The sequence below is a fragment of the Pristiophorus japonicus genome, chromosome 6, assembly GCF_044704955.1.
Source record: "Pristiophorus japonicus isolate sPriJap1 chromosome 6, sPriJap1.hap1, whole genome shotgun sequence".
In the NCBI taxonomy this organism is placed as follows: domain Eukaryota; kingdom Metazoa; phylum Chordata; class Chondrichthyes; family Pristiophoridae; genus Pristiophorus; species Pristiophorus japonicus.
The window spans coordinates 243,276,433-243,295,708 of record NC_091982.1 but is presented as its reverse complement, the minus strand read 5'-3'; the positions used below and the strand labels follow the sequence as shown (position 1 = coordinate 243,295,708).

At 47.3% G+C, this 19,276-nt stretch overlaps 1 pseudogene; it reads right to left on the bottom strand.

Moving 5' to 3' along the window:
* Window positions 1-11,471: 11,471 nt before the first annotated feature.
* On the bottom strand, window positions 11,472-11,650 carry LOC139266507 (U2 spliceosomal RNA; annotated as a pseudogene).
* Between the last annotated feature and the right edge of the window lie 7,626 nt (window positions 11,651-19,276).

Sequence of the window (19,276 nt, the reverse complement as noted above, 5' to 3'; positions counted from 1 at the left end):
GGCGTTGATGGACTGAGATCAACTAGTGGTATGATTAAGAAATTTGCAGATGACACTAAAATAAGCACTGTGGTTCAAAATGAAGAAGAAAGCTGCGGACAGCAGGAATATATCAATGTACTGGTCAGGTGGGCAGAACAGTGGCAAATGAAATTCAATCCGGATAAGTAATATATTTGGGGAGGTTGAACAAGGCAAAGGAATACATATTAAATGCTACGACACTGACTAGTATAGGTCCACAGATCCCTAAAGGTAGCAGGCCAGGTGGATAAGGTGGTTAAGAAGGCATATGGAACACTTGCTTTTATTAGCCGAGGCATGGAATACAAGAGCAAGGAGCTCTCGCAGTGGATCCCACGGCACTATTTCTAAGAAAAACTGGGGGGGGGGGGTTTCCCAGTGTCCTGGGGCCAATATTTATCCCTCAATCAACATCCATAAAATACAAATGATCTGGCTATTTATCACATTACTCTTTGTGGGAGCTTGCTATGTGCAATTTGAGTGTCGCATTTCCTACATTACAACAGTGACTATACTTCAAAAAGTACTTTATTGGCTGTAAAACGCTTTGGGACATCCTGAGGTCGTGAAAGGCGATCCAAAACTCAGCTGCCCGTGCCCTAACTTGCACCAAGTCCCGCTCACCCATCACTCCTGTGCTTGCTGACCTACATTGACTCCCGGTTAAGCAACGCCTCGATTTCAAAATTCTCATCCTTGTTTTCAAATCCCTCCATGTCCTCGCCTCTCCCTATCTCTGTAATCTCCTCCAACACTACAACCCCACCAAGATGTCTGCGCTCCTCTAATTCGGCCCTCTTGAGCATCTCTGATTATAATCGCTCCACCATTGGCGGCCGTGCCTTCTGTTGCCTGGGCCCCAAGCTCTGGAAATCCCTGCCTAAACCTCTCCACCTCTCTAGAAACATAGAAAATAGGTGCAGGAGTAGGCCATTCGGCCCTTCGAGCCTGCACCACCATTCAATAAGATCATGGCTGATCATTTCCTCAGTACCCCTTTCCTGCTTTCTCTCCATACCCCTTGATCCCTTTAGCCGTAAGGAACATATCTAACTCCCTCTTGAATAAATGCAACGGACTGGCATCAACAATTCTCTGGGGTAGGGAATTTCACAGATTAACAACTGTCTGAGTGAAGAAGTTTCTCCTCATCTCAGTCCTAAATGGCTTACCCCTTATCCTTAGACTGTGTCCTCTTGTTCTGGACTTCCTCAACATCGAGAACATTCTTCCTGCATCTAACCTGTCCAGTCCCGTCAGAATTTTATATGCTTCTATGAGATCCCCTCTCATCCTTCTAAACTCCAGTGAATACAGGTCCAGTCGATCCAGTCTCTCCTCATATGTCGGTCCTGCCATCCCGGGAATCAGTCTGGTGAACCTTCGCTGCACTCCCTCAATAGCAAGAATGTCCTTCCTCAGATTAGGAGACCAAAACTGAACACAATATTCCAGGTGAGGCCTCACCAAGGCCCTGTACAACTGCAGTAAGACCTCCCTGCTCTTATACTCAAATCCCCTCGCTATGAAGGCCAATATATCATTTGCCTTCTTCACCGCCTGCTGTACCTGCATGCCAACTTTCATGCATGCCCTCTTTCCTCTTTCAAGACGCTCCTTAAAACCTATCTGTTTTGGTCACCCATGCTAATTTGTCCTCATAATACTCCTGTGAAGCGCCTTGGGACGTTTCATTACATTAAAGGCGCTATATAAATATAAATTGTTGTTATGTAAATGCAGGTTTTACTTTTTCTTTCTGTTTTTCTGCCATCGTGGGGTGTGGGGTGAGGGGGAGACTCCCTGGTCTGGACTCTGCACCCGAGATGTTACCCACCACCCCTTATGCTCCCTGTGTAAGGGGGCCGATACAAATTACAAGCCTCTCCTGGGAGGATGCAGTCGATATCCTGGCCTGGAGCCATGACCCATCCCTCTCCCCCCCCGCCCCCCCCACCCCGAGGGACCCAGTTTGTGCTCAGCACATCTCATCTCTCTCTTGGCCTACCATCCTGCGGTAACAGGACTGGCTTCCCTCGGAGCCAGGGAACTCCCAGCATAGGAAGATCCCAAGCCCCTGGCTCCGCCCCCTTGACGACAGTGGGCGTGTGAGGGGTGGATGGAGGCTCTGCCCACTTTCCGTGAAGTAATCCCCGAGGATGGACAGGGAGGAGGTGAGAAATTTCGGGCCAGGATTTTGCAATCATGCAGAGAGGATATTTCCACTCATGGGGGAAACTAAAACTAGGGAGCATAGTCTCAGTCCATTTAAAGCTGAGATGAGGAGAAATGTCTTCTCTCAGAGGGTTATAAATCTGTGGAATTCTCTGCCCCAGAAAGCTGTGGAGGATGGGTTATTGAATATATTTAAGGCGGCGATAGAGAGATTTTTGAGTGATAAGGGAATAAAAGGTTATGGGGAGCGGGCAGGGAAGTGGAACTGTGTCCATGATCAGATCAGCCATGATCTTATTAAATGGCGGAGCAGGCCAAATGGCCTACTCCTGCTCCTATTTCTTATGTTCTTATGTAACGGAATCAGTCAGGAAAGATCCTCAACAGTCTGAATCGAAGACAAACATTCAACCAGAACATGAAATCCATGAGAATCACAAATGTGAACGATTAGCAATATTACGAAGGCACGAAAGGGGTGTCGCTGGATAATGTGCTGTCCTGCAGACCAGGAAATCGTTACATATCTCGGAACGTTATTAATGCTGCAATGTACTCACTGATACCCTCATCAATGAATTGATCTCATATTCCAAATCAATAACTTTCAGCAATTTCCAGGGGCTCAGGGTGTTATTCCTTGGTCACGCATTGACCAACAGAAACGCGGCCTCCCTTCAGACACGCTTGTGATCAATGGTTTCCAGCTCTCGCACACCTCTTCTGACTCACCAAATGTTTATTTTTCATTGTTTGAACGATGAGCCGGGGGGTGGAGACAAAATTGACAATAGGAAGAAAGACAACGAGGGCACAAAATGTCAGCCGTGGCTCAGTGGATAGCACACTCGCCTCTGAGCCAGAACGTTGTGGGTCCAAGTCCCAATCCTCAGACGTGAGCACAAAATCCAGGCTGCCACTCCCAGTGCAGTGCTGAGGGAGTGCTGCACTGTTGGACGTGCTGTCTTTCAGATGGGGCATGAAACCAAGACTCTGGCAGCCCTCTCTGAGGGATGTAAAAGACCCCTGACACTATTTCGAAGAGGAGCTGGGGAGTTCTCCCCAGTGTCCTGGGCCACTACTTATCCTTCAACTAACATCGCTATAACATACGATCTCATCATCATCATAGGCAGTCCCTCAGAATCGAGGAAGACTTGCTTCCACTCAAAAAATGAGTCCTTAAGTGGCTGAACATTCCAATACGGGAACCACAGTCCCTGTCACAGGTGGGACAGATAGTCGTTGAGGGAAGGGGTGATTGGGACAGGTTTGCCGCACGCTCTTTCCGCTGTTTGCGCTCAATTTCTGCACGCTCTCGCCGATGAGACTTGAGTTGCTCAGCGCCCTCCCGGATGCACTTCCTCCACTTAGAGCGGTCTTTGGCCAGGGACTCCCAGGTGTCAGTGGGGATGTTGCACTGTATTGGGAGGCTTTGAGGGTGTCCTTGTAATGTTTCCTCTGCACACCTTTATCTGGTGATTATCTCATTGCTGTTTGTGGGAACCTGCTGTGTGCAAATTGGCTGCTGCATTTCCTACATTACAACAGTGACTATACTCCATTGGCTGTGAAGCGCTTTGGGATGTCCGGAGGCCGGGAAAGGTGCTATATAATTGCAATTTCTTTCTTTTCACCTTTACTATCTGACTGACGTTGTTCCACTGCAGCTCGGCACACAGACGATGAAAGTCACAGGAAGCCATGACCCCCTGGAATGTACCCCAATCTGTATCTGTCCGGATGTGGGGGGGCTGCGGATATTGGTGCGGTGGAGAATGTGTTATATGTGATACTCACCAGAGTGTGGCGCTATGCTCAACCAAATCCAGCCCCGGTATCTTACTGGCAAAACAAAAACTCAATGAAGTCCCGAGTTTAAAAAATGTAATTTGAGGGTAAGCACGCCCTGTTTTCATCATTTGTCTACCCCTGGGCATTCACCGAGTGCAGGCAGGGGAACAGACCGATGAACTGCTGTCAGGCTGGAAGGCAACGTACGAATCGATCTGAGATCCGCAAATACTCAACAACAACTTGCATTTATACGGCGCCTTTAACACAGTAAAACCTCCCAAGGCTCTCCACAGGAGCGTTATCAGACAGAAATATGACACCAAGCCACATAAGGAGATATTAGGACCGGTGATCGAAGCTTGGCCAAAGAGGTCAGTTTTAACGAGCGTCTTAAAGGAGAAGAGAAAGGCGGAGAGGTTTAGGGAGGGAATTCCAGAGTTTAGGGCCCAAGCAACTGAAGGCACAGCCGCCAATGGTGGAGCCATAAAAATCGGGGATGCAAAAGAAACCAGAATTGGGGGAGCGCAGATATCTCGGAGAATTCTAGGGCTGGAGGAAGTTGCAGAGCTAGGGAGGGATGAGTGCCATAGAGGGATATGAAAACAAGGATGAGAATTTTAAATTCGAAGTGTTGCCGGACCGGGAGCTAACGTAGTTCAGTGAGGGTGGAAGATGAGAGGCTGGCCAGGAGAGCATTGGAACCTGCTCTGCTCCAGAAACCACGACCACTGGCTGTACATTTTCGAGGAGCGTGAAATCCGAAACCCGGGTCAAAACAGAACTTCCCTGCACTTCTTCATATAGTGATCATGAGAGCTTTTACGTCCATGTGAGAGGCTGGGCTGGGCATCGGTTTAACGTCTCATCTGAGAAATGGCACCTCCAACAGTGCAGCACTCCCTCAGTATTGCCACTCTGACAGTACAGCGCTCCCTCAGTATTGCCCCTCTGACAGTGCAGTGCTCCCTCAGTACTGACCCTCCGACAGAGCAGCGCTCCCTCAGTACTGCCCCTCTGACAGTGCAGCACTCCCTCAGTACTGCCTCTCTGACAGTGCGGCGCTCCCTCAGTACTGCCCCTGCGACAGTGCAACGGTCCCTCAATACTGCCCCTCCGACAGTGCGGTGCTCCCCCAGTACTGCCCTCCAACAGTGCACCACTCCCTCAGTAATGCCACTCAGACAGTGCAGTGCTCCCTCAGTGTTGCTACTGCAACTCTGCAGTGATCCCTCAGTCTGTTTCTTCGACAGTGCAGCACTGCCTCAGTACTGCCCCTCCGACAGTGCAGCACTCCCTCAGTACTGCCCCTCTGACAGTGTGGCGCTCTCTCAGCACTGCCCCTCCGACAACGCAGCATTCCCTTAGTACTGCCCCTCCAACAGTGTGGCACTTCCTCAGTACTCTCTCGACAGTATAGCACTCGCTCAGTACTGCCCCTCCGACAGTGCAGTGCTCCCTCATTACTGCCCCTCCGACAGTGCAGCGCTCCCTCAGTACTGCCCCTCCGACAGTGCAGCACTCCCTCAGCTCTGACCCTCTGACAGTACAGTGCTTCCTCAGCACTGCTCCTCCGACAGTGCTGCGCTCCCTCAGTACTGGCACTGGAAGTGTTGGCCTGGACTGTGGGCTCATGTTTCAGGAGTGGCATCCTGTCATCACTCACTGTCTAGGCTCATGAGCGAAGAATAGGCACTTAGAGAAGGTATGAAAGATTTGTGCACGTTTCTTAAGCTGTGTTATTGGAAGATCTGTGTCTTTAAGAGAGGGAGAGGGTGGAAAGGATAGTATTACGGGGGCTGGAGTTTGGCTGTGCCGGTGGGTTCAGATGGGTTAATGTTCTCCCCACCTTGACTAGTGATGTCAGAGAATGAACGGGTTGATTTGAGGAGCTTGATATTAGAGGAGGACCTGGAGCATTGGACATAGTACTTACACAAAATCAACATCTCCAATGTTTCAGTACAATCTCTTTCACTGAACGGTAACAATTCAGGTAAACAAATAGTTCGTGCAGAATGTGGAACAAGAAAAGATCATTTTTATGTAATTTTTATTGCACGATGTGGGGGACACTGGCAAGGTCCATCCCTAGTACCCCTACCACTGCTCCAACCTCTACCACCTAGAAGGACAAGGGCAGCAGCATGGGAACACCACCATCTCCAATTTCCCCTCCAAGTCACACACCATTCAACTTAGACATGTGTTCCTTCATCATCGCTGGGTCAAAATCCTGGAATTCCTTTCCCAACAGCACTGTGGGAGCACCTTCACCACACGGACTGCAGCGGTTCAAGAAGGCGGCTCAAGGGCAATTGGGGATGGGCAATAAATGTCAGTCTTGCTTGTGAGGCCCACTTCCTGAGGCAAAAATATGATGGTGGGGCACCTTGTAGCAAATGTTTGTGAACAGGGGCAGGGAGGTGTTGCTACAGTTGTACAGGGCCTTGGAGAGGCCACACCTGGAGTATTGTGTACAGTTTTGGTTTCCTAACTTGAGGAAGGACATTCTTGCTATTGAGGGAGTCCAGACTGATTCCCGGGATGGTGGTACTGACCTATCAAGAAAGACTGGATCAACTGGGCTTGTATTCACTGGAGTTCAGAAGAATGAGAGGGGACCTCATAGAAACGTTTAAAATTCTGACGGGTTTAGACAGGTTAGATGCAGGAAGAATGTTCCCAATGTTGGGGAAGTCCAGAACCAGGAGTCACAGTCTAAGGATAAGGGGTAAGCCATTTAGGACCGAGATGAGGAGAAACTTCTTCACCCAGAGAGTGGTGAACCTGTGGAATTCTCTACCACAGAAAGTTGTTGAGGCCAATTCACTAAATATATTCAAAAGGGAGTTAGATGAAGTCCTTACTACTCGGGAGATCAAGGGGTATGGCGAGAAAGCAGGAAGGGGGTACTGAAGTTTCATGTTCAGCCATGAACTCATTGAATGGCGGTGCAGGCTAGAAGGGCTGAATGGCCTGCTCCTGCACCTATTTTCTATGTTTCTATGTTTCTATGAACCATATGACTTGCTAGGGTAAGGAAGGGAGGAGGAAGAGGGAAGGAGGATGAGGAGGGAGGAAGAAAGAGTGGGAGGAGGAATAGAGGAAGGAGGAAGAGAGGGAGGAGGAAGAGAGGGAGGAGGAAGAGGGAAGAAGGTGAGAGAGCGAAGAGGAAGATAGCGGGAGGAGGAAGAGCAAGAGGAGAAAGAGGGAGGGAAGGAGGATGAAGAGGGAGGGAGGAGAAAGGGAGGGTAAGAAAGGGAGGGAGGTAAGTCTCTGGAATGGGACATGAAGTCACGACCTTCTGACTCAGAGGCGAGAAGTGCAAGTTCTTTCTTTGTGAATGTACGTGACTGAACCAGCACACTTTCTTTTCTCTCTCTCGCCGTGCTATTTGCTGAGCAGGAATGCAATGTTCCTTCAGGTCAGTGTGAGGCGGGCGGAAGGATTGTTCCGCTGTTCACAGTTGCTGAATTTCTCCCCCCCCTCCACCCCGAGCCCCAGGATGGCTCCCGGTGCCCTCGGCAGGTGTTTTCAATTTCCTCTGGCTCTTTCGGCTCGTCCAATTCATTGCCACGCTCATGGTGTACATCACACACTGCCCGTCACCTGTGTTCATGATTGATGGGGCAAGTATCCCAAGCCAGATGTTGGGCTTGGCAGCTGTGCCCCCGAGTGCAAGCTTGGTTGAACACTGGCTGCTGCAGATTAAACAACAGAGGGACTGGGAAGAGCAGCAAGGTTTCTGACTCTTGAATTCTGTTCCCATATTAAAACACCTCTGTCTTCCGCCTGACCAGAAAGAATAGCGCCTTTCACCACCTCAGCACATCCCAAAGCACTTCGCAGCCAATGAAGTACTTTTGAAGTGTATTCACTGTTGTAATGTAGGAAATGCGGCAGCCAATTTTTTTTGATTATTTATTCATTCCTGGGATGTGGGTATCGCTGGCAAGGCCAGCAATTATTCCCTAATTGCGATTGAGAAGGTGGTGGTGAGTGTCTTCTTGAACCGCTGCAGTCCGTGAGGGGAAGGTGCTCCCACCGTGCTGTTAAGGAGGGAGTTCCAGGATCTTGGCCCAGGTGACAATGAAGGAATGGCCGATATATTTCCAAGTCAGGATGGTGTGTAACTTGGAGGGGAACTTGCAAGTGATGGTCTTCCCATGCGCCTGCTGCCCTTGCCTTTCTAGATGGTAGAAGTCGTGGGTTCGGGAGGTGCTGCTGAAGAAGCCTTGGCGAGTTGCTGCAGTGCATCTTGTAGACGGTACACACTGCAGCCACGGTGCGCCGGTGGTGGAGGGAGTGAATGTTGAAGGTGGTGGATGCACACAGCAAGCTCCCACAAACTGCAATGTAATAATGGCCAAATAATTAATTTGTTTTATTGATACTGGTTGATGTATAAATATTGGCCGCAGGACACTGGGGCGAACTCCCCTGCTCTTCTTCGAAATAGTGCCCATGGGATCTATCTGTCTACCTGAGAGGGCAGACAGGGCCTCGGTTTAGTGGGAGAAACTATGTTACGTGAGTCAGTACCGCGTACTCAGTGTCGTGATTAAAAGGCAGTGGGGTAGATCCTGACTGTGCGACAGCGTAAGAAGGGATGATAGCAGGTTGGGCTGCCCGTTTTTCATTCTCCCCATTGAAGTGAATGGAACTAAATATCAGGAAAGGTGCAAAATGGGTCACCGGTTTCTCAGTATCGCACAAAGTCTAGATCTTCCCCCAGTGTCTGCAGAAATCTACGTAAGAAAGCAAAATAGGAACATGTCGGGAGCAACTCAGATCCTGCAGGATTTGTGCCTGGTACAAGCTGGAAAAAAATATTCATCTGTTCTATATGTAGTTCTGACCTTTTAGTAGATAAGTCTCGCTGTTCTCTGGATTATACAAGGCATTTATTTACCTTTCCCTAGATGTAATGCTATGAAAGACGTTAAACTGAGGCCCCGTCTGCCCTTTCAAGCAGACATAAAAGATCCCATGGCCAGTATTGAAAGAAGAGCGAGTACAAGAATAGCTTGATGTCTCTCATCTCCATCTGCAATGTATTTGCATCATGGGTTCTTTGTTTAAGAATTCATAGCAACACATTGCTATTAAGAACTTGGTTTATGAGCAAAGGTTTAACAATCACACTACACATTACCAGTTCATCCACCAGGCTCACAACCACCTGCCTCATCGTGGATCCTCCGTACCCAACTGGCTGGGGTTTTATTGAGTCTTGTGAACATCATGTGACTGGTTAAGCCACTCCAAACTCAACAGCTCTCCAAACCTGTGAGCATACTCGCAGGTGCATACATTAAATCACCCAACACCGTCCATCTCCGACCCCCACCCTCACCCTTCCTCTCCCCCCACTCCTACCCCTCTTCCCTCCCCAATCCCTGCCCCTCCCCCACCCCTCTCCCCTCCCCTCCCCCGAATCTCGCGGACTGAGTATCAGAGCCTGCCCCTCCCCCACCTCTCTCCCCTCCCCTCCCCCGTGTCTCGCGGACTGAGTACCAGAGCCTCCCCCTCCCCCACCCCTCTCCCCTCCCCTTCCCCCGAGTCTCGCGGACTGAGTATCAGAGCCTGCCCCGCTGGGCTAATGATATCTGCAGGTGGGGCCAGCTACCATGTGGAGTCCATATGTTACCAGGCACGCAGTAAAGTACAAAACAGTTTAAAACCCCTTTCAACTCACACTTCAAAGGCATCCTCACTGCGTGCTTGCTTGGCAGGGCACCTGACAATTGTTTGCTGCATATTTCTCCAGTGAGCTGGACCAGTTTACGATAATTCTGATTGAGAAAAGGTGTATTTTTAAAGCAATGATTCTTGTGTTGGCAAACTTGGTCAACCTCGCTGCAAACGTATAATCGGGCAGTCTTGCCACGTTCCTATACAGATGTAGCTACTGCTGGACAAACAAGAATTATTCTTCGTACCATAGAGAGGCACTCAGCCCAAGAGAATGACCTTGCATTTATATAGTGCCTTTCACCGCCTCAGGACATCCCAAAGCCCTTTACAGCCAATGAAGTACTTTTTGGAGTGTAGTCACTGTTGTAATGTAGGAAATTCGGCAGCCAATTTGCACTTAACAAGCTCCCACAAACAGCAATGTGATATTGACCAGATCATCTGTTTTAGTGATGTTGGTTGAGGGATAAATATTGGCCCAGGACACAGGGGAGAACTCCCCTGCTCTTCTTTGAAATAGTGGCCGTGGGATCGCTACATCCACCTGAGAGGGCAGACGGGGCTTAGGTTTAATGGCACTGTTGGAGAAACTATGTTAAGTGAGGCAGTACCGCGGACTCGGTGTTGTGATTAAAAGGCAGTGGGGTAGATCCTGTCTGTGCGACAGTGTAAGAAGGGGGCGACAGCAGGCTGGGCTGCCCGTTTTTCATCTCTGTGAATGGAACTAAATATCGGGAGAGGTGTAAAATGGGTCATCCATTTCTCAGTATCAAACAAAATCTAGATCTTCCCCCAGTGCCTGCAGAAATCCGCGGAAGAAAGAATAGGAACATGTCGGGATCAGCTCAGATCCTGCAGGATTTGTGCCGGGTACAAGCTGGAAAAAAAATGGTTTTCTGTTCTGTATGTAGTTCTGACCTTTTAGTAGATAAGTCGAGCTTTTCTCTGGATCATACAAGACATTTGCCTTTCCCCTAGATGTAATTATAGACGCTGCTTATTGTTAATATTCATCTTTTTTCTTCTTTTGTTCATGGGATGTGGGCATCGCTGGCAAGGCTGGCATTTATTGCCCATCCCTAATTGCCCTTGAGAAGGTGGTGGTGAGCCGCTTTCTTGAACCGCTGCAGTCTGTGTGGTGAAGGTGCTCCCACAGTGCTGTTAGGGAAGGAGTTCCAGGATTTTGACTGAGTGACGATGCAGGAACGGCCGACATATTTCCAAGTCAGGATGGTGTGTGACTCGGAGGGGAACTTGGAGGTGGTGGTGTTCTCATGCGCCTGCTGCTCTTGTCCTTCGAGGTGGTTGAGTTTGCGGGTTTGGGAAGTGCTGCCGAAGAAGCCTTGGCGAGTTGTTGCAGTGCATCTTGTAGATGGTACACAATGCAGCCACGATGTGCTGGTGGTGGAGGGAGTGAATGTTTAAGATGGTAGATGGGGGCCAATCAAGTCGGCTGTTGGTTAACTTCCTCCTCTGGTTCACAACAACATGCTTCGAGTAAGAATGAGGCACTTGATGCTGGAGCATATGGAACAGACTTTATTGGTATCGGTGATCGGCCCAGCTAGGCTTTCGGTTTCTGGTTCTATAGTTCAAGCCCGCCGAAAGACTGTGGAAAACCATGCTCCTTTATATTGTGTTCCTAACACAGATGAGGCTGCACACAGGGAGGTTAAAAAAAAAAAATTTTATGTCCAATTTCTTTCCAGATCAACTCTAACGCCAAAGATCACTTTGCGCCAATATATTTGATCTTAGGCCAAAAGGCCGAGAGGCGAAGTTGCACCGTTCCTGGAAATATTGCAATACCAGGTCGGTGCATGGAGTGGACGGGGCAAGCCTCTGATCCAGCTCCCTGTCCAAAAATCAATTCAATATCATGTCCCCATAGGGGATATTAAACTGATAAGAACAGATACTACACTTGATCTTAGCCAAAAGGCCGAGAAGTGATAGGGAGGTTAAAGTAATAGTGACCTCAGTCTTTAATAAGACACTCCAGAGTGAGGAACATGCCTTAGGGGCCTATATACAGTGCTCCCAAGGGATGCTGGGGTCCCTTGGGACTTCAGGGGATGAGCTCCCTGGTGGCAGAACATGGGAGTGCATTCTTTACAGATACACAACACTTTATACATCATATTTTGTCTACATCAAAGGTACATGTTGTAATGTATGCACCCAGGTTTGTAGAGCTGTTGTATTGTGAGTGATGTTCACAAGACTCAATAAAACTCCAGTCAGTTGGATCTAGGTCATTCACGATGAGGTATGCAGTTGTGAACCTAGTGGATGAACTGGTAATGTGTAGTATGATTGTTAAACCTTTGTTAATAAACCAACTAGTTGTTAATAAACCAACTAGTTCTTAATAGCAATGTGTTGCTATGAATTCTTAAACAAAGAACCCATGAAGCAAATACATTACACATGTCACAGATAAGACCTCATGACGTATCTGTTCCTGAATCGATTGTAAACAATCGTAGTTGTTCACCCCAAAGCTACTTCTCTCAAACAAGACTTCCTGACTGAACTGTTCTCAAATCCTTTGAAGAACAGGGCTTATTAATCGTTTTCTTTCCATACTATACTTAATAGATCTCTCTACCTATGTTCATTACACTAGAAGTCACCCCAACCACTTATTTCATTGCACAAGCATTTCTCGTGGATAATACTCTGACATTTGGAGCAGAAGCCAAGCCATGCTTTCTTCTCGTGACACTTTGAAACCATCCTGTTGATCTTGGAGAGCCTGTTGCTTCAAGGTACAAGGAAGTTCGATTATTAACCTTTAACTCTCCAAGATGTCCAACATATAATTCTCCAGGGTGGCCAACATTAATGTTGTGTCTTAGAATCATAGAATGGTTACAGCACAGAAGGAGGCCATTTGGCCCGTCGAGCCCGTGCCGCCTCTCTGCAAGAGCACTTCAGCTAGTCCCTTTCCACCACCCTTTCCCTGTAGCCTGGCAAATGTTTTTTCCTACAGGGACTTATCCAATTCACTTTTGAAAGCCATGATTGAATCTGCCTCCCCTATCCTTTCAGGCAGTGCATTCCAGATCCTAAACCCTCGCTGCGTAAAAAGCTTTTCCCTCATGTCACCTTTGGTTCCTTTGCCAATTAGCTTAAATCTGTGGTGGCAGCCAACAACAACAACAACTTGTATTTATATAGTGCCTTTAGCCTGTAAAACATCCCAAGACACTTCACAGGAGTATTATAAGGCAAAAATATTTGACACCGAGCTACAAAAGGAGATATTAGCACAGGTGACAAAAAGCCTGTTCCAATAGGTAAGTTTAAAGGAGCATCTTAAAGGAGGAAAGAGAGGTAGAGAGGTTTAGGGAGGGAATTCCTAAGGAATTCTGCCTTCCAGGAGGCAGGAACAAATTCTGATCTAGGGGAGGATTAGGCTTGTTCTGGATGGATGGATTAAGATGGGCCAAATGGTCTTCCTCAGCTGTCAGTGTCTTGTCAAGGCCAGAATGAGATTGAGTTTGAGCAGGAGATGGAGCGATGAGTGTCAATTTTAACACAGGGTTCCTACTGGAAAGTGTTGCCTCCACCTGGTCTAGTTAATCAGACAAAGCTCCTCACTGCCCTCTAATCTAGTAACGTCAGAATATCTGAAGGAAAGACTTGCGTTTCTACAGCGCCTTTCACTACCTCAGGATGTCCCAAAGTGCTTCACAACTAGTGAAGTACTTTAGAAGTGTAGTCACTGTTGTAATGTAGGAAATGCGACAGCCAATTTGCACACAGCAAGCTGCCACAAAGAGCAACGTGATAAGGACCAGATAATCTGTTTTACTGATGTTGGTTGGTGGATAAATGTTGGCCCAGCACACCCCTCTTCTCCGAATAGTTGCCATGGGATCTTTTACTTCTACCTGAGAGCGCCTCGTTTTAACGTCTCATCTGAAAGAAGGCACCTCCAACAGTGCAGTGCTCCCTCAGTACTGCACTGGGAGTGTTAGCCTGGATTATGTGCTACCACAACCTTCTGACTCAAAGGTGAGAGTGCTACCCACTGAGCATTCCAAATGCGTCCAATATTTCACCTCCGTTGTTCGATTTGAACTGGTTGCTTTCCACATGCGACATTTCCACGGTCTATCAGATCTCAATGCTCTATCAGATACACTCACACACACATACGTTCTATCACACACAAACCCATGCACACAAGACCTTTCTATCTCATCACACACATGCTCGCACACAAACACACACACACACTTCCTCACACACACACACACACACAATTCCTCACACACACAATTCCTCACATGCACACACACAATTCCTCATAGACACGCAAACACAATTCCTCACACACACGCACATACACATGCCGCACACTTGCTCCCTCACACACACTGTGAGCACAAATAACAGCAACAACTTGTATTTATACATCATATTTAACATAGTAAAACATCCTAAGTCACTTCAAAGGAGCGATTATCACACAAAATTTGATACCGAGTCACGTAAAGAGAAATTAGTATAGGGCAATGAAAATCAGGGTTGTGCAAGAGACCAGAATTGGAGGGGCGCAGAGATCTCGGAGAGTTGTAGTGCTGGAGGAGGTTACAGAGATAAGGGCGGGGTGAGGCTATGGAGGGATTTAAACACAAGCATGAGGATTTTAAAATTGAGGCTTTGCCAGACTGGGAACCAGTGTAGGTCAGCGAGCACAACGGGCGATGTGTGGATGGGACTTGGTGCGAGATAGGACACAGGGCAGCAGAGTTTTGGATGGGCTGAAGTTTACGGAGGGTGGAAGGTGGGAGGCTGGCTTGGGAGAGCTTTGGAGTAGTCGAGCCTGGATGTAACAAAAGCATGGACAAGGGTTTCAGCCACAGATGGGCGGAGGCAGGGTTGGAGACGGGGCGATGTTACGGAGGTGGAACTAGTGATATGGGGGCTAGAAGCTCAGCTCAGGCTCAAATAGGTCAAACACAGGCACGTTCCAACACAGTTTACTGTGCGGAGATCAGGATAGATACCATGGTTGATGAAGAGCTACTCACAAGCGCAAGATAGCCGAGACTGCCAAATATATCAGTGGGCCCCAGGTACTTTGAGATTAATCTGACCCACTCATTCATTTTGGAAGGCTCCAGTCCCCCTTATAAGGTCAAATCTCTTGTCTTTTGTCTAAATAAGGCAAAAACATGTGTTGAAAAGATGGCATGCAGTGGATGCACCTGAGGTCATGCAGTTTGCTTGTGTGAGCTTCGAGCAGCTCATGTGTGCCAGTAACTGATCCAGCGATCGATGAGCTATGGAATGATGCACCTCAAACATAGCTCAACACGTCTGAATTATTGTGTCTGTATTCTGAGAAGCACTGGCTTGTTTAGAACACGGAGAGGAGCATGTGGGGTGACTGCAGGAGGCAAGCCAAGTACAATAGCTTGGTTGTGTTTGCCATTCCCCGTTGATCAGAACTGAATGTTCTTCCTCCTGTGCGGAAACAATGGGTCGGTTTTAAGCTTGCAGCTCAGGCGTTAAACACTATTATAGAAAACGTCTGATTCTAATTTCCTTTGAGATCAATCAGGCTATGGTTATGTGACTGCATTTATTAGCTCAGAGGCCGGCATTAATCATCCAAATTGAACGGTGGGTTCAAATCCCACCACGACAGTTTGAGAATTTGGATTCAGTTTAATAAATCTGGAAATAAAGAGCTGGTCTCAACAAAAGTGACCATGAACCTGTGGGATAGTGGTAAAACCCAACTGACTCACTAATATCCTTCAGGGAAGGAAACCTGCTGTCCTTATGTGGTTAACTCTGAAACAGTCGAGCAAGACAGTTGTATTAAATTATTACTAGCGGTTCAAGAAGAAGGACCACCTGATGTATATACAAAATGATGTATAACTTAGATAAGTACAGTGTTATGCTTGTGGGCAGGGCAAATGCTCAGCATTCATATCCCTCAGGAAAAGGCATTAAAGATGGTGGAGATAAAAAGAGGTTTGGGTATTCTAGTGCATACATCCTTAAAGGTACACGAGCAATGCCGTGCAGCGATAGCTAGAGAAAATAGGATGTTGGGGTGTATCCATAGGACAATTGAGTGTAAGATGAGACGTACTGTTTTGTCCTTGTACAAGACCTTAGTCAGGCCGCACTTGGAATACTGTGTCCAGTTTTGGTCTCCTCGCATGGTGGGTAATATTGAAGCGCTAGAAAGGGTGCAGAAGAGGGCCACTAAACTAATTCCAAGTCTAAAGTATCTTCATTATCAAGATAGGCTAAAAGAGTTGGGACTCTCTGCCTTAGAGAAGGGTAGACTTCGGGGTATCTGATTGAGGTTTATCAGATAATGAAGAGAATAGACGGTGTTCCAGCTGACAGTTTATTTCAATTAAATAGGTTAGGTAGGACCAGGGGTCACAAATGTAAGCTGTATAGGGCTAGCTCTAGGTTAGATGTCAGGAGGTGGTTCTTTTCCCAGAGAATACTAGACCTCTGGAACAAGCTGCCATTTCGTGTGGTGGATGCAGACTCACTGAATTCCTTCAAGCAAAAGCTGGATTTGTTTCTGGCTGGGGTGGAGATCGCCTCTTACAGAAGGTAGGTACTGCAGGGAATTCAAGGCCAGAGTGATCTCCTCGACTAGTTTTGATCGCTTAGATGGGTCGGAGAGGAATTTCCCAGATTTTTTTCCCCCAAATTGGCCTGGATTTTTAATGATTTTTCCTCTCCTAGGAGATCACATGGTTTCGAGCGGGGTGGAGTGTATAAGTTATGATACACAAAGTATCGCAATTCTGTGAGACAGGCTCAATGGACCAGATGGTCTTTACCTGTCCGTCATTGTTCATAAGGGATAAGGGGTAAGCCATTTAGGACTGAGATGAGGAGAAACTTCTTCACCCAGAGAGTGGTGAACCTGTGGAATTCTCTACCACAGAAAGTTGTTGAGGCCAATTCACTAAAAATATTCAAAAAGGAGTTAGATGTAGTTCTTACTACTAGGGGGATCAAGGGGTATGGCGAGAAAGCAGGAATGGGGTACTGAAGTTGCATGTTCAGCCATGAACTCATTGAATGGCGATGCAGGCTCGAAGGGCCGAATGGCTTACTCCTGCACCTATTTTCTATATGTTCACTTTCTCAGTTGGGATGGCGATATAAGAACATAAGAAATAGGAGCAAGATTAAGTCATTTAGCCCCTCAAGCCTGCTCTGCCATTCAATAAGATCATGGCTGATCTGATCTTGGCCTCAACTCCACTTCCCTGCCTGTTCCCCTTAACCCTTGACTCCCCTATAGTTCAAAAATCTGTCTATCTCCGCCTTGAATATATTCAATGAATCAGCCTCCACCACTCTCTGGGGAAGAGAATTCAAAGATTCATGACCGTCTGAGAGAAGAAATTCCTCCTCATCTCCGTCTTAAATGGGCGACCTCTTATTCTGAAACTATGCCCCCTAGTTCTAGATTCCCCCACGAGGGGAAACATCCTCTCTGCATCTACCCTGTCAAGCCCCCTCAGAAACTCCAATGAGTAAAGGCCCAACCTGCTTAGCCTTTCCTTATAGGGCAACCTCTTATCTCAGGAATCAACCTCGTGAACCTTCTCTGAACTGTCTCCTTAAATAAATGTAAAGTGCTACAGCCCAGTAAGAATTTGCTGGTGTTTCTGTTTATTTTTCTGCCCCTGTCCACACACCCTAGTGTAATCCAACTCAATCTGCTTCCTGTTTATGAAGGACTAGGATAAAGTAAGTAGTGAGAGATTGTTTCCATTGCTCAGTGAGATGGTAACAATGGGGCACAAATATAAGGTAATCAAAAAGTGGATGTCGTCCGTGGCTCAGTAGGTAGCACTCACAGCTTGTGGAATCAGAAGGTTTGGGTTAAAGGCCCACTCCAGAGACCAGAATCCATAATCCAGGCTGACACTCCCAGTGCCAGCACTGAGGGAGTGCTGCACTGTCGGAGGTGTCGTTTTTCGGATAATGGACGTTAAATGGGATCTTTTAGAACATAAGAACATAAGAATTAGGAACAGGAGTAGGCCATCTAGCCCCTCAAGCCTGCTCCGCCACTCAACAAGATCATGGCTGATCTGGCCGTGGACTCAGCTCCACTTACCCGCCCGCTCCCCGTAACCCTTAATTCCCTTATTAGTTAAAAATCTATCTATCTGTGACTTGAATACATTCAATGAGCTAGCCTCAGCTGCTTCCTTGGGCAGAGAATTCCACAGATTCACAACCCGTTTACGTCTGCTCTCTCAGATGGACATAAAAGATCCCATGGAGCTATGTGAAGAAGAGCAGGAGAGGTCTCCCAATATTTATCCCTCAACCAACATCAACAACAACAGCAACTTTTATTTACATCACGAAATCTCAGCCAATATTACGAAAAAATAAATGATCTGGTGTCCTAACTCGCACCAAGTCCCGCTCATCCATCACCCCTGTGCTCGCTGACCTACATTGGCTCCCAGTTAAGCAACGCCTCGATTTCAAAATTCTCATCCTTATTTTCAAATCCCTCCATGGGCCTCACCCCTCCCCATCTCTATAATCTCTTCCAGCCCCATAACCCCCCCCCTCCCCCCCCTCCACCGAGATATCTGCGTTCCTCTAATTCTGTTCTCCTGAGCATCCCAGATTATAATCGCTCAACCATTGGTGGCTGTGCCTTCTGTTGCCTAGGCCCCAAACTCTGGAATTCCCTCCCTAAACCTCTCTGTCTCTCTACCTCTCTTTCCTCCTTAAAACATACCTCTTTGACCAAGCTTTTGCTCACCTGCGCAAACTTCTACTTATGTGGCTCGGTGTCAAATTTTTATTGCATAATACTCCTGTGAAGCGCCTTGGGACGTTTCACTATGATAAAGGTGCTATATAAATACAAGTTTTTGTTGTTGTTGGTTATTATTACATTGCTGTCTGTGGGAGCTTGCTATGCACAAATTGGCTGCCATGATTCCTACATTATAACAGTGACTACTCTTCAGGAAAAGTTCTTCATTGGCTGAGGTCCTGAAAAGCGCTATAAAAATGCAAGATTTTCTTTTAAAAATGTTAAATATGTGACACGGTAGGTGGTTAAAATGTGGAATTCTCTGCCACAGACTGTTGTTTGAATGGAATCTATTAACACCTCTAAAAGGGATTTCAATCATGGCTTGAACGAGAGGAATATTACAGGGGAGCGGGCGATGGAGTGGGATTGGACCGGGGGCCTGATGTGAAGGAAAAGACCAGCCCGTCTGACCAGAATGTCTGTAGAATTCTACGATTGTATACCGCCATGCCAACTGAGAATAACTAACCTGGTACATACCGTTGGAAATGGGGAGTTCACCCACACCAAGTCCCATTCACACTCCCTGTGCCCGCTGACCCACATTGGCTCCCAGTCCGGCAACCTTTCAAATTTAAAATTCTTATCCGCATGTTGCCCTTTATTGCAAGAGGGATGGAGTATAAATGTAGGGGAGTCTTGCTACAACGGTACAAGGCATTGGTGAGACAAAACCTGGCGTACTGTGTACAGTTTTGGTCTCCTTATTTAAGGAGGGATATA